Source organism: Bos grunniens, chromosome 16 (assembly GCF_055505025.1).
Source record: "Bos grunniens cultivar Pamir isolate PY7600 chromosome 16, Bosgru_T2T1.0, whole genome shotgun sequence".
Taxonomy (NCBI): Eukaryota; Metazoa; Chordata; class Mammalia; order Artiodactyla; family Bovidae; genus Bos; species Bos grunniens.
This window is the reverse complement of record NC_141180.1, coordinates 55761957-55771133: the sequence shown is the minus strand read 5'-3', so window position 1 is coordinate 55771133 and position 9177 is coordinate 55761957.

Genomic DNA, 9177 nt, shown 5'->3' with positions numbered 1-9177 from the left:
TTTTTGACAAAGGAGATACGACTATATAATGGGTGCAAAGGCATTCTCTTCAATAAATGATGCTTGGAAAACGAGACAGCTACATGTAAAAGAATGAAATTAGAACACTTCCTAACACCACACACAAAGATAAACTCAAAATGGATTAAAGACCTAAATGTAAATTAGGTAAATTAGACCAGAAATTATAAAACTCTTAGAGGAAAACATAGGCAGAACACTCAGTAACATAAATCAAAGCAAGATCCTCTATGACCCACCTCCTAGAGTAATGGAAATAAAAACAAAAGTAAGTAAGTGGGACCTTATAAAACCTAAAAGCTTTTGCACAGCAAAGGAAACTATAAGCAAGGTGAAAAGACAACTCTCAGAATGGGAGAAAATAATAGCAAATGAAACAACTGACTAAGGATTAATTTCCAAAATATACAAGCAGCTCATACAACTCAATACCAGAAAGACAAACAACCCAATCAAAAGGTGGAAAAAAGATCTAAACAGACATTTCTTCAAAGAAGATGTACAGATCACTAACAAACACATGAAAAGATGCTCAACATCTCTCATTATTAGAGAAATGCAAATCAAAACTACAATGAGATATCACCTCACACTGGTCAGAATGGCCATCATTAAAAGTCTACAAACAATAAATACTGGAGACAGTGTGGAGAAAAGGGAACCCTCTTGCAGTGTTGGTGGGAATATAAATTGATACAGCCACTATAGAAGATGGTATGGAGATTCCTTAAAAAACTAGGAATAAAACCACCATATGACCCAGCAATCCCACTCCTAGGCATATACCCTGAAGAAACCAAAATTGAAAAAGACACATGTGTCCCATTGTTCATTACAGCACTATTCACAGTAGCTAGAACATGGAAGCAACCTAGATGTCCACTGACTGATGAATGGATTAAGAAGTTGGGGTACATATGCACAATGGAATATTACTCAGCCATAAAAAGGAACACAGTTGAGTCAGTTCTAATGAGGTGGATAAACCTAGAACCTATTGCCCAGAGTGAAGTAAGTCAGAAAAAGAAAGATAAATATATTCTAACACATATGTATGGAATCTAGAAAAATGGTACTGAAGAATTTATTTTCAGGGAAACAATGGAGAAACAGACATAAAAAACAAACTTAAGGACATGAGGGAGAGGTGAGGAAAGGGTGAGAGGTATGAAAAGTGTAACATGGAAACTTACATCACCATATGCAAAATAAACAGCCATCAGGAATTTGCTGTATGGTTCAGGAAACTCAGACGGGGGCTCTGTATCAGCCTAGAAGAGTGGGATAGGGAGGGAGATGGGAGGGAGGTTCAAAAGGGAGGAGATATATATATACTTATGGCTGACTGCTGAGGTTTGACAGAAAACAGCAAAGCTCTGTAAAACAATTATCCTTCAATTAAAACTCATCAGTATTAACTTTAGTGTAGAAGCAGAGACAAAGGACAGAGGAAGCCAACTCAAAGAGTATTCTGGGGCACTTGGAGGGGAAAATGTCCAGGGGAAAAGATTTATGAAGTGGTCAAATCCTCACGAACTCTCCTGTGTGTTCCAGGAAAGGTGTGGATAAGACAGTGCAGATTGAGAGACTTGATAGATGTATCAAGTATGTTGTGTCTTTCCAGAATTGACCCCTACCAGATTAAGTCCAAAGTTATCAGTGTTCACTGATACTTTTAGGTTGGTAATGCTCTCCAGATAGAGATTTCACAATTCATTGCTGATATCTTTTGCTATTCTGGAGAAGGAAATGGCAACCCACTCCAGTATTCTTGCCTGGAGAATTCCATGTAAAGAGGAGCCTGGTGGGCTACAGTCCATGGAGTCACAAATGACTGAGTCAGAAACGACTGAGCAACTAACACACACACACATCATTTGATATCCAATAGTTAATCACACTGGGGACTTCCCTGGTGGTCCAGTGGTTAGGACTTCACTTTCCAATGCAGGAGGCGAGGGTTTGATCCCTGGTCATGGAGCTGAGATCCACATGCCTCATGACCAAAAAATCAAAATATAAAACTGAAGCAATATTACAAAAAATTCAAAAAAGTTGTTAAAAATGGTCCTCATAAAAAGAAATCTTTCAAAAAAAAAATGTTTTAAAAAGAATCAGTCAGGCTGTAATGAAGTGACCTTTCAAAACTTTAAGAAAATCCTTTCCCATCTGCCCTACAAGGAGAGCAGCAATGTCTATTTTTCAAGTTTGTGTTTCACAAAATACATTTTGGGGAGTTACAACTTGAATTCCTTTATCCCTTCTTCACACCTTCCATGCCAAGTGATGCTCTGGAAACACAGATACTATGTTGCATCTCTTGGCAAACCCTCTCTCATCTTTGTGGGGAAGCAATATGATTCTCGTTGTTACTGTTGTTTGAGGGAAATCATTTTTGAGACCAGGATTCTTCAAAATATGTTCTACTTCAATTATTTCAATTTCTAAACATTTATCAAGCACTTACTCTAAGTCATTCATTATGTAGTTGTTATAAAAATTATGAGGATGAGTGGATGGTGCTCAGACTCAAGTAGCTTTGGAGCTCTCATCTCATTCGAAAAAATAAGTGCCCTGATCCCAACTTTTCTCACAGTTGAATCCATTGAGCAGTTGAGAGTTTTAAAAAGTATCTAGCAGCTAGAAATTTCTCACAGAGATTTGACAGTATTATGATGGTGCTTGCTACTAATACAAATAATCACTTTCCACTGTATCCCTAGTGTATAGCACTTACTGGGTTGTACAATTATTCTTCCATATGAACCTCAACCCTATAGGACTTCTTCTAAGTGTGATACCCTGTACTCTGTTTTGAGACCCTCTTGTCATTTATCTTACATGTTTGAATTCATTTATCTATTCATTCATGATTTACAAGAATGTATTTCTTTTAAAAGTCCATTTTCTTACCACTGAAGCCTCACTACTGAGCATAAAAATAAGCACACAATGCAGGAAAAAAAAAAAAAAAACACAGATCCTATATTTATGCAATTGCAAATGCATTGGGTATAGTAGAAAATGCAAAACTGTCTTTTGCTACAAATAGACAAACCTCAAGTTGAAAGGATTAATTACTAACATAACAAAGTGAGGCACACAAAATCTGATCCAGTCTTCTCCAGAAACAATAATACTGATTCATCTGATTAACATGTACTCAACATATCAAGATTAAAACAAAATGATTATACATATCATCATTATTGTAATTGCTCTGAAGGCTGTTGCCAGTGCAATAAGGCTTGAAAGAAAAATAACAGGAATGACTATGGGAAAAGAAAGAATTATTATTTTTAGGGGACCCAGATTCTACTGAGAAAACCGGAGAAATGACTGTTAGTCAAGACTGTGCTATAATTGAAAAACTGAACCAAAGAATGGGAGAGATATTGGCAATACATACAACCCAAAAAAGAGTTGTATTGTATTCAGAACCTACAAAGACCATCCTCAAACCAGTAAGAAAGGATGAATAGAAAAAAGAAAAAAAAAAGGACAAATGTTGTGTTGTTTTTTTTTATAGAGGAAAACTGAGTGGTCAATGAACCTCTGCAAAGATGTGCCACTTCTCTTGTTCTCACACAAAGGAGGGGTTTGTAGACAATGGCCTCCAAGTGATTTTATAATCATGTATCAAACAATAAACTTCATTAATTTATTAAATAATAATAAATGAATCAATGGTCTGCTGTGTGTATGCTGAGTCCCTCAGTCATGTCTGGCTAATTGCAAACCCATGGACTATATTCTGCCAGGCTCCTCTGTCCATGGAATTTTCCAGGCAAGAATGCTGGAGTGGGTTGCCATTGCACTGCAGCAATGGTCTGGTAACCTTCTGATTCAGTTCAGTTCAGTTGCTAAGTTCTGATTCAGTTCAGTTGCTAAGTTGTGTCTGACTCTTTGTCACTCTTTGTGACTCCATGGACTTCAGCACACCAGGCTTCCCTGTTCATCCCCAACTTCCGGAGCTTACTCAAACTCAGGTCCATCAAGTTGGTGATGCCATCCAACCATCTCATCCTCTGTTGTCCCCTTCTCCTCTGGCCTTCAATCTTCCCCAGCATCATGGTCTTTTCCAATGAGCAAGTTCTTCTCATCAGGTGGCCAAACATCAGTCTTCAGGACTGATTTCCTTTAGGATTGACTGTTGTGATCGCCTTGCAGTTCAAGGGACTCTCAAGAGTCTTCTCCAACACCACAGTTCAAAAGCATCAAGTCTTCGGTGCTCAGCTTCCTTTATACTCCAACTTTCACATCCATACATAACTACTGAAAAAACCATAGCCTTGACTAGACGGAACTTTGTTGGCAAAGTAATCTCTCAGCTTTTTCAGTATGCTGTCTAGGTTGGTCATAGTTTTTCTTCCAAGGAGCAAACGTCTTTTTATTTCATGGCTGCAATCACCATCTGCAGTGATTTTGAAGCCCCCCAAAATAAAGTCTCTCACTGTTTCCATTATTTTCCCATATATTTGCCATGAAGTAATGGGACTGATGCCATGATCTTAGTGTTCTGAATGTTAAGTTTTAAGCCAACTTTTTCACTCTCTTCTTTCACTTTCATCAGGAGACTGTTTAGTTCTTCTTCACTTTCTGCCATAGGGGTGGTGTCATCTGTATATCTGAGGTGATTGATATTTCTCCCAGCAATCTTGATTCCAGCTTGTGCTTCATCCAACCTGACATTTTACATGATGTACTCTGCATATGAGTTAAATAAGCAGGGTGACAATATACAGCCTTGACGTATTCCTTTCCCAATTTAGAACCAGTCTGTTATTCCATGTCCAGTTCTGTTGCTTCTTAACCTGCATAAAGATTTCTCAGGAGGCAGGTCAGGTGGTCTGGAATTCCCATCTCTTGAAGAATTTTCAACAGTTTGTTGTGATCCACACAGTCAAAGGCTTTCACATAGTCAATAAAGCAGAAGTAGATGTTTTTCTGGAACTCTCTTGCTCTTTTGATGATTCATTGGATGTTGGCAATTTGATCTCTTCTTCCTCTGCCTTTTCCTAAATCCATCTTGAACATGTGGAAGTTCATGGTTCATGTACTATTGAAACCTGGCTTGGAAAATTTTGAGCATTACTTTGCTAGCATGTAAAATGAGTGCAATTGTGCAGTAGTTTGAACATTCTTTGGCATTACCTTTCTTTGGGATTGGAATGAAAACTGATCTTTTCTAGTCTTGTGGCCACTGCTGAGTTTTCCAAATTTGCTGGCATATTTAGTGCAGCACTTTCACAGCATCATCTTTTAGGATTTGAAATAGCTCAACTGGAATTCCATCACCTCCACTAGCTTTGTTCATAGTGATGGTTCTTAAGGCCCACTTGACTTCACATTCCAGGATGTCTGGCTCTAGGTGAACGATCATACCGTAGAGGTTATCTGGGTCATGAAGATCTTTTTTGTACAGTTCTCTTGTGTATTCTTGCCACTTCCTCTTAATATCTTCTGCTTCTGTTAAGTTGATACCATTTCTGTCCTTTATTGTGCCCATCTTTACATGAAATGTTCCCTTGGTATCTCTCATTTTCTTGAAGAGATTTCTAATCTTTCCTATTCTATTGTTTTCCTCTATTTATTTTCATTGATCACTAAGGAAGGCTTTCTTTTCTCTCCTTGCTATTCTTTGGAACTCTGCTTTCAGATGGGTATATCTTTCATTTTCTCCTTTGCCTTTAGCGTCTCTTCTTTTCTCAGCTATTTATAAGGCCTCCTCAGACAACCATTTTGCCTTTTTGCATTTCTTTTTCTTGGGGATGGTCTTGATCACTGCCTCCTGTACAATGTCACGAACCTCTGTACATAGTCCTTCAAGCACTCTATCAGATCTAATCCCTTGAATCTATTTTTTCACTTTCACTGTATAATCATAAGGGATTTGATTTAGGTCATACCTGAATGATCTAGTGGTTTTCCCTACTTTCTTCAATTTAAGTCTGAATTTGCCAATAAAGAGTTCATGATCTCAGCCACAGTGAGCTCCCGGCCTTATTTTTGCTGACTGTATAGAGCTTCTCCATCTTTGGCTGCAAAGAATATAATTACTCTGATTTCTGTATTGACCACCTGGTAATCTGCATGTGTAGAGCCTTCTCTTGTGTTGTTGGAAGAGGGTGCTTGCTATGACCAGTGTGTTTTCTTGGAAAAATTCTGATAGCCTTTGCCCTTCTTTGTTTTGTACTCCAAGACCAAATTTGCCTGTTACTCCAGGTATCTCTTGACCTACTTTTGCATTCCAGTCCCCTATAATGAAAAGGATATCTTTTTGGGGTTTTAGTTCTAGGAGGTCTTGTAGGTCTTCATAGAACTGTTCAACTTCAGCTTTTTCAGCATTTCTGGTCAGGACATAGATTTGGATTACTGTGATTTTGAATGGTTTGCATTGAAAACGAACAGAGTTCATTCTGTCATTTTTGAGACTGCATCCAAGTAGTACATTTTGAACTCTTTCATTGACTATGATGGCTACTTGTAAGTGGCAGAATAGAAGGACATGCACTCCTCTTCTCCTGTGAGAACTCCAAAATTACAACTCATTGCTGAACAACTGTTGACAAGAGAATGTTGGATTCCACCAAAAAATGATACCCCACATCCAAGGGCAAAGGAGAAGCCCCAGCAAGATGGTAGGAGGGGCAAAATCACGTTTAGAATCAAACCCCATACCTGCCAGAGATGCCCGGAGGGCTCAGACAAACTTTGTGTGCAGCAAGACCCTGAAGAGACTGAGACAGAACTGAGTGTGAGTGTCTCCTGTGGAGGTATGGGTCAGCAGCGGCCTGCCACAGGGGCAGGGGCTCTGGGTGCAGCAGACCTTGGTATGTCATAAGCCTTCTTCGAAGGGGTCACCATTAACCCCACCAGAGAGCAGCCAGAACTTACACAGGACTGGGAAACAGACTCTTGGAGGGCACCAACAGAACTTTGTGCACACCAGGACCCAGGAGAAAGGAGTAGTGACCCCATAAGAGATTGACCCAGACTTGTCCATGAGTGTCCAGGAGTCTCTAGCAGAGGCATGGGTTGGCGGTGGCCTGCTGCAGGTTTGGGGGCAGAGTGCAGCAGTGGGTGCATGGGATCTTTTGAAGGAAGTTGCCATTATCTTCATTACCTCCACCACAGTTTAGCCTCAGGTCAAACAACAGGGAGGGAACACAGCCCCACCCAAAAACAGAAAATTGGATTCAAGATTTACTGAGCATGGCCCCACCCTTCAGAATAAGACCCAGTTTCCCCCTTAGTCAGTTTCTCCCCATCAGGAAGCTTCCATAAGCCTCTTATCCTTATCCATCAGAAGGCAGACATAATGAAAACCACAATCACAGAAAACTAACCAATCTCATCACATGGACCATAGCCTTGTCTAACTCAATGAAACTATGAGCCATGCCATGTAGGGGCACCGAAGATGGACAGGTCATGGTGGAGAGTTCTGACAAAATGTAGTCCACTGGAGAAGGGTATGGCAAGCCACTTCAGTATTCTTGCCTTGAGAACCCCATGAACAGTATGAAAAGACAAAAAGATACGACACTGAAAGATGAACTCTCCAGGTCAGTAGATGCCCAATATGCTAGAAGATCAGTGGAGACATAACTCCAGAAAGAATGAAGAGATGGAGCCAAAGCAGAAACGACACCCAGTTGAGGATGTGACTGGTGATGGAAGTAAAGTCCAATGCTGTTGAGAGCAATATGGCATAGGAACCTGGAATGTTAGGTCCACGAATCAAGGCAAATTGGAAGTGGTCAAACAGGAGATGTCAAGAGTGAACGTTGACATTTGAGAAATCAGTGAACTAGAATGGACTGGAATGGGTGAATTTAACTCAGATGACCATTATACCTACTACTGTGAGCAAGAATCCCTTAGAAGAAATGTTCTGATTAACAAAGACTTATAAAGTACTTATCACATGTCAGGCAAAGAACCATCCTTTGTGAAACTAAAAGTCTGCCAAAGTGATGTACTCACTCTCAATGAAATTTACTTAAAATTCTCAGAAAGAAATGGAATTAAATCCCACACATTTAATATTGTACAACTGAACCATTATCAAAACTGAAACCCAAGTATATTTGCTTTCATGAATGGGAATATTTATCTTTCCAAGTGCAGTATTGAATTCAAAATCAGAAAGCCTTTAGAAATATCTGATGCTGTGGAAGGTCAGATGCCAGGCTTCATTGATTTCAATATTTGGGGAAGTGACTCAAAAATTGAGTGTGTGCTTTCCATCTCTGGAGACTTGTTTATCTCTTACATAGTAAAGGTACCTGGTAATGAGCTCATAGTTAAGAGCTAATTTTAAATGGAATTTTTATAGAGCCAATTTTTTGGTTGCTTAAAGTTAATTGCTTTGTACCTAATTTAAGCCCCACAGGGAGCAATTCTGATCTCCCACAACAAACTATCTTAAAGGAGACTGATCTATAATTCTGTTTTGTGTATCTGGGTGTCTATCAGTCAATATCACAGGAAGCACTCAGTTTCTAAAGGGTACTCTGTAGTTTTAACAGCCTCCAAGAGTTTTACTTTTGGCAAGAGAGTGAGTTGTTTTCTTGCAGCTAGGTCAGTTCATAGTACCAAACAAAAGCTATGGAAAAGTGATGAGATTTTTATTAACTTTTCTTATTCAAACAATAGATCACAGTGCCAGAACTTTCCAGAGGTAAGATGCTATAAATGCAGTTCTCAAAGTGTGGTTGCAATATCAGCATATGAACTTTTTAAATACAAATTCTTGAGCCCCACCCCAGATCCACTCAATCTGAAGCCCTGAGGGTGGAGCTCAACAATTTGTATTGTATAAAGCCTTCCTCCCCCCTACTCAGTGGACAGGAGTTTGAGCTCCAGGAGATGGTGAAGGACAGGGAAGCCTGGCGTGCTATGGTCCATGGGGTCACAGAGTGGGCTACAACTTAGCGACTGAACTACAACAGCTGCCTCCCTAAGGTGATCCAAATGCACACTGAGGTGTGAGACACACTGAGCTAGATGAATGGGATTTTGCTGAAATAGATTCGTGAAATGTGTGTGGTCACTCATAAATGTGTCAGGTTTAGTCTTGAGACATGGAGACAGAGATGGGCAGCATTGGGAAGTGAGCTTCTAACAGAAGTGCATGCAGAAACACTCAAA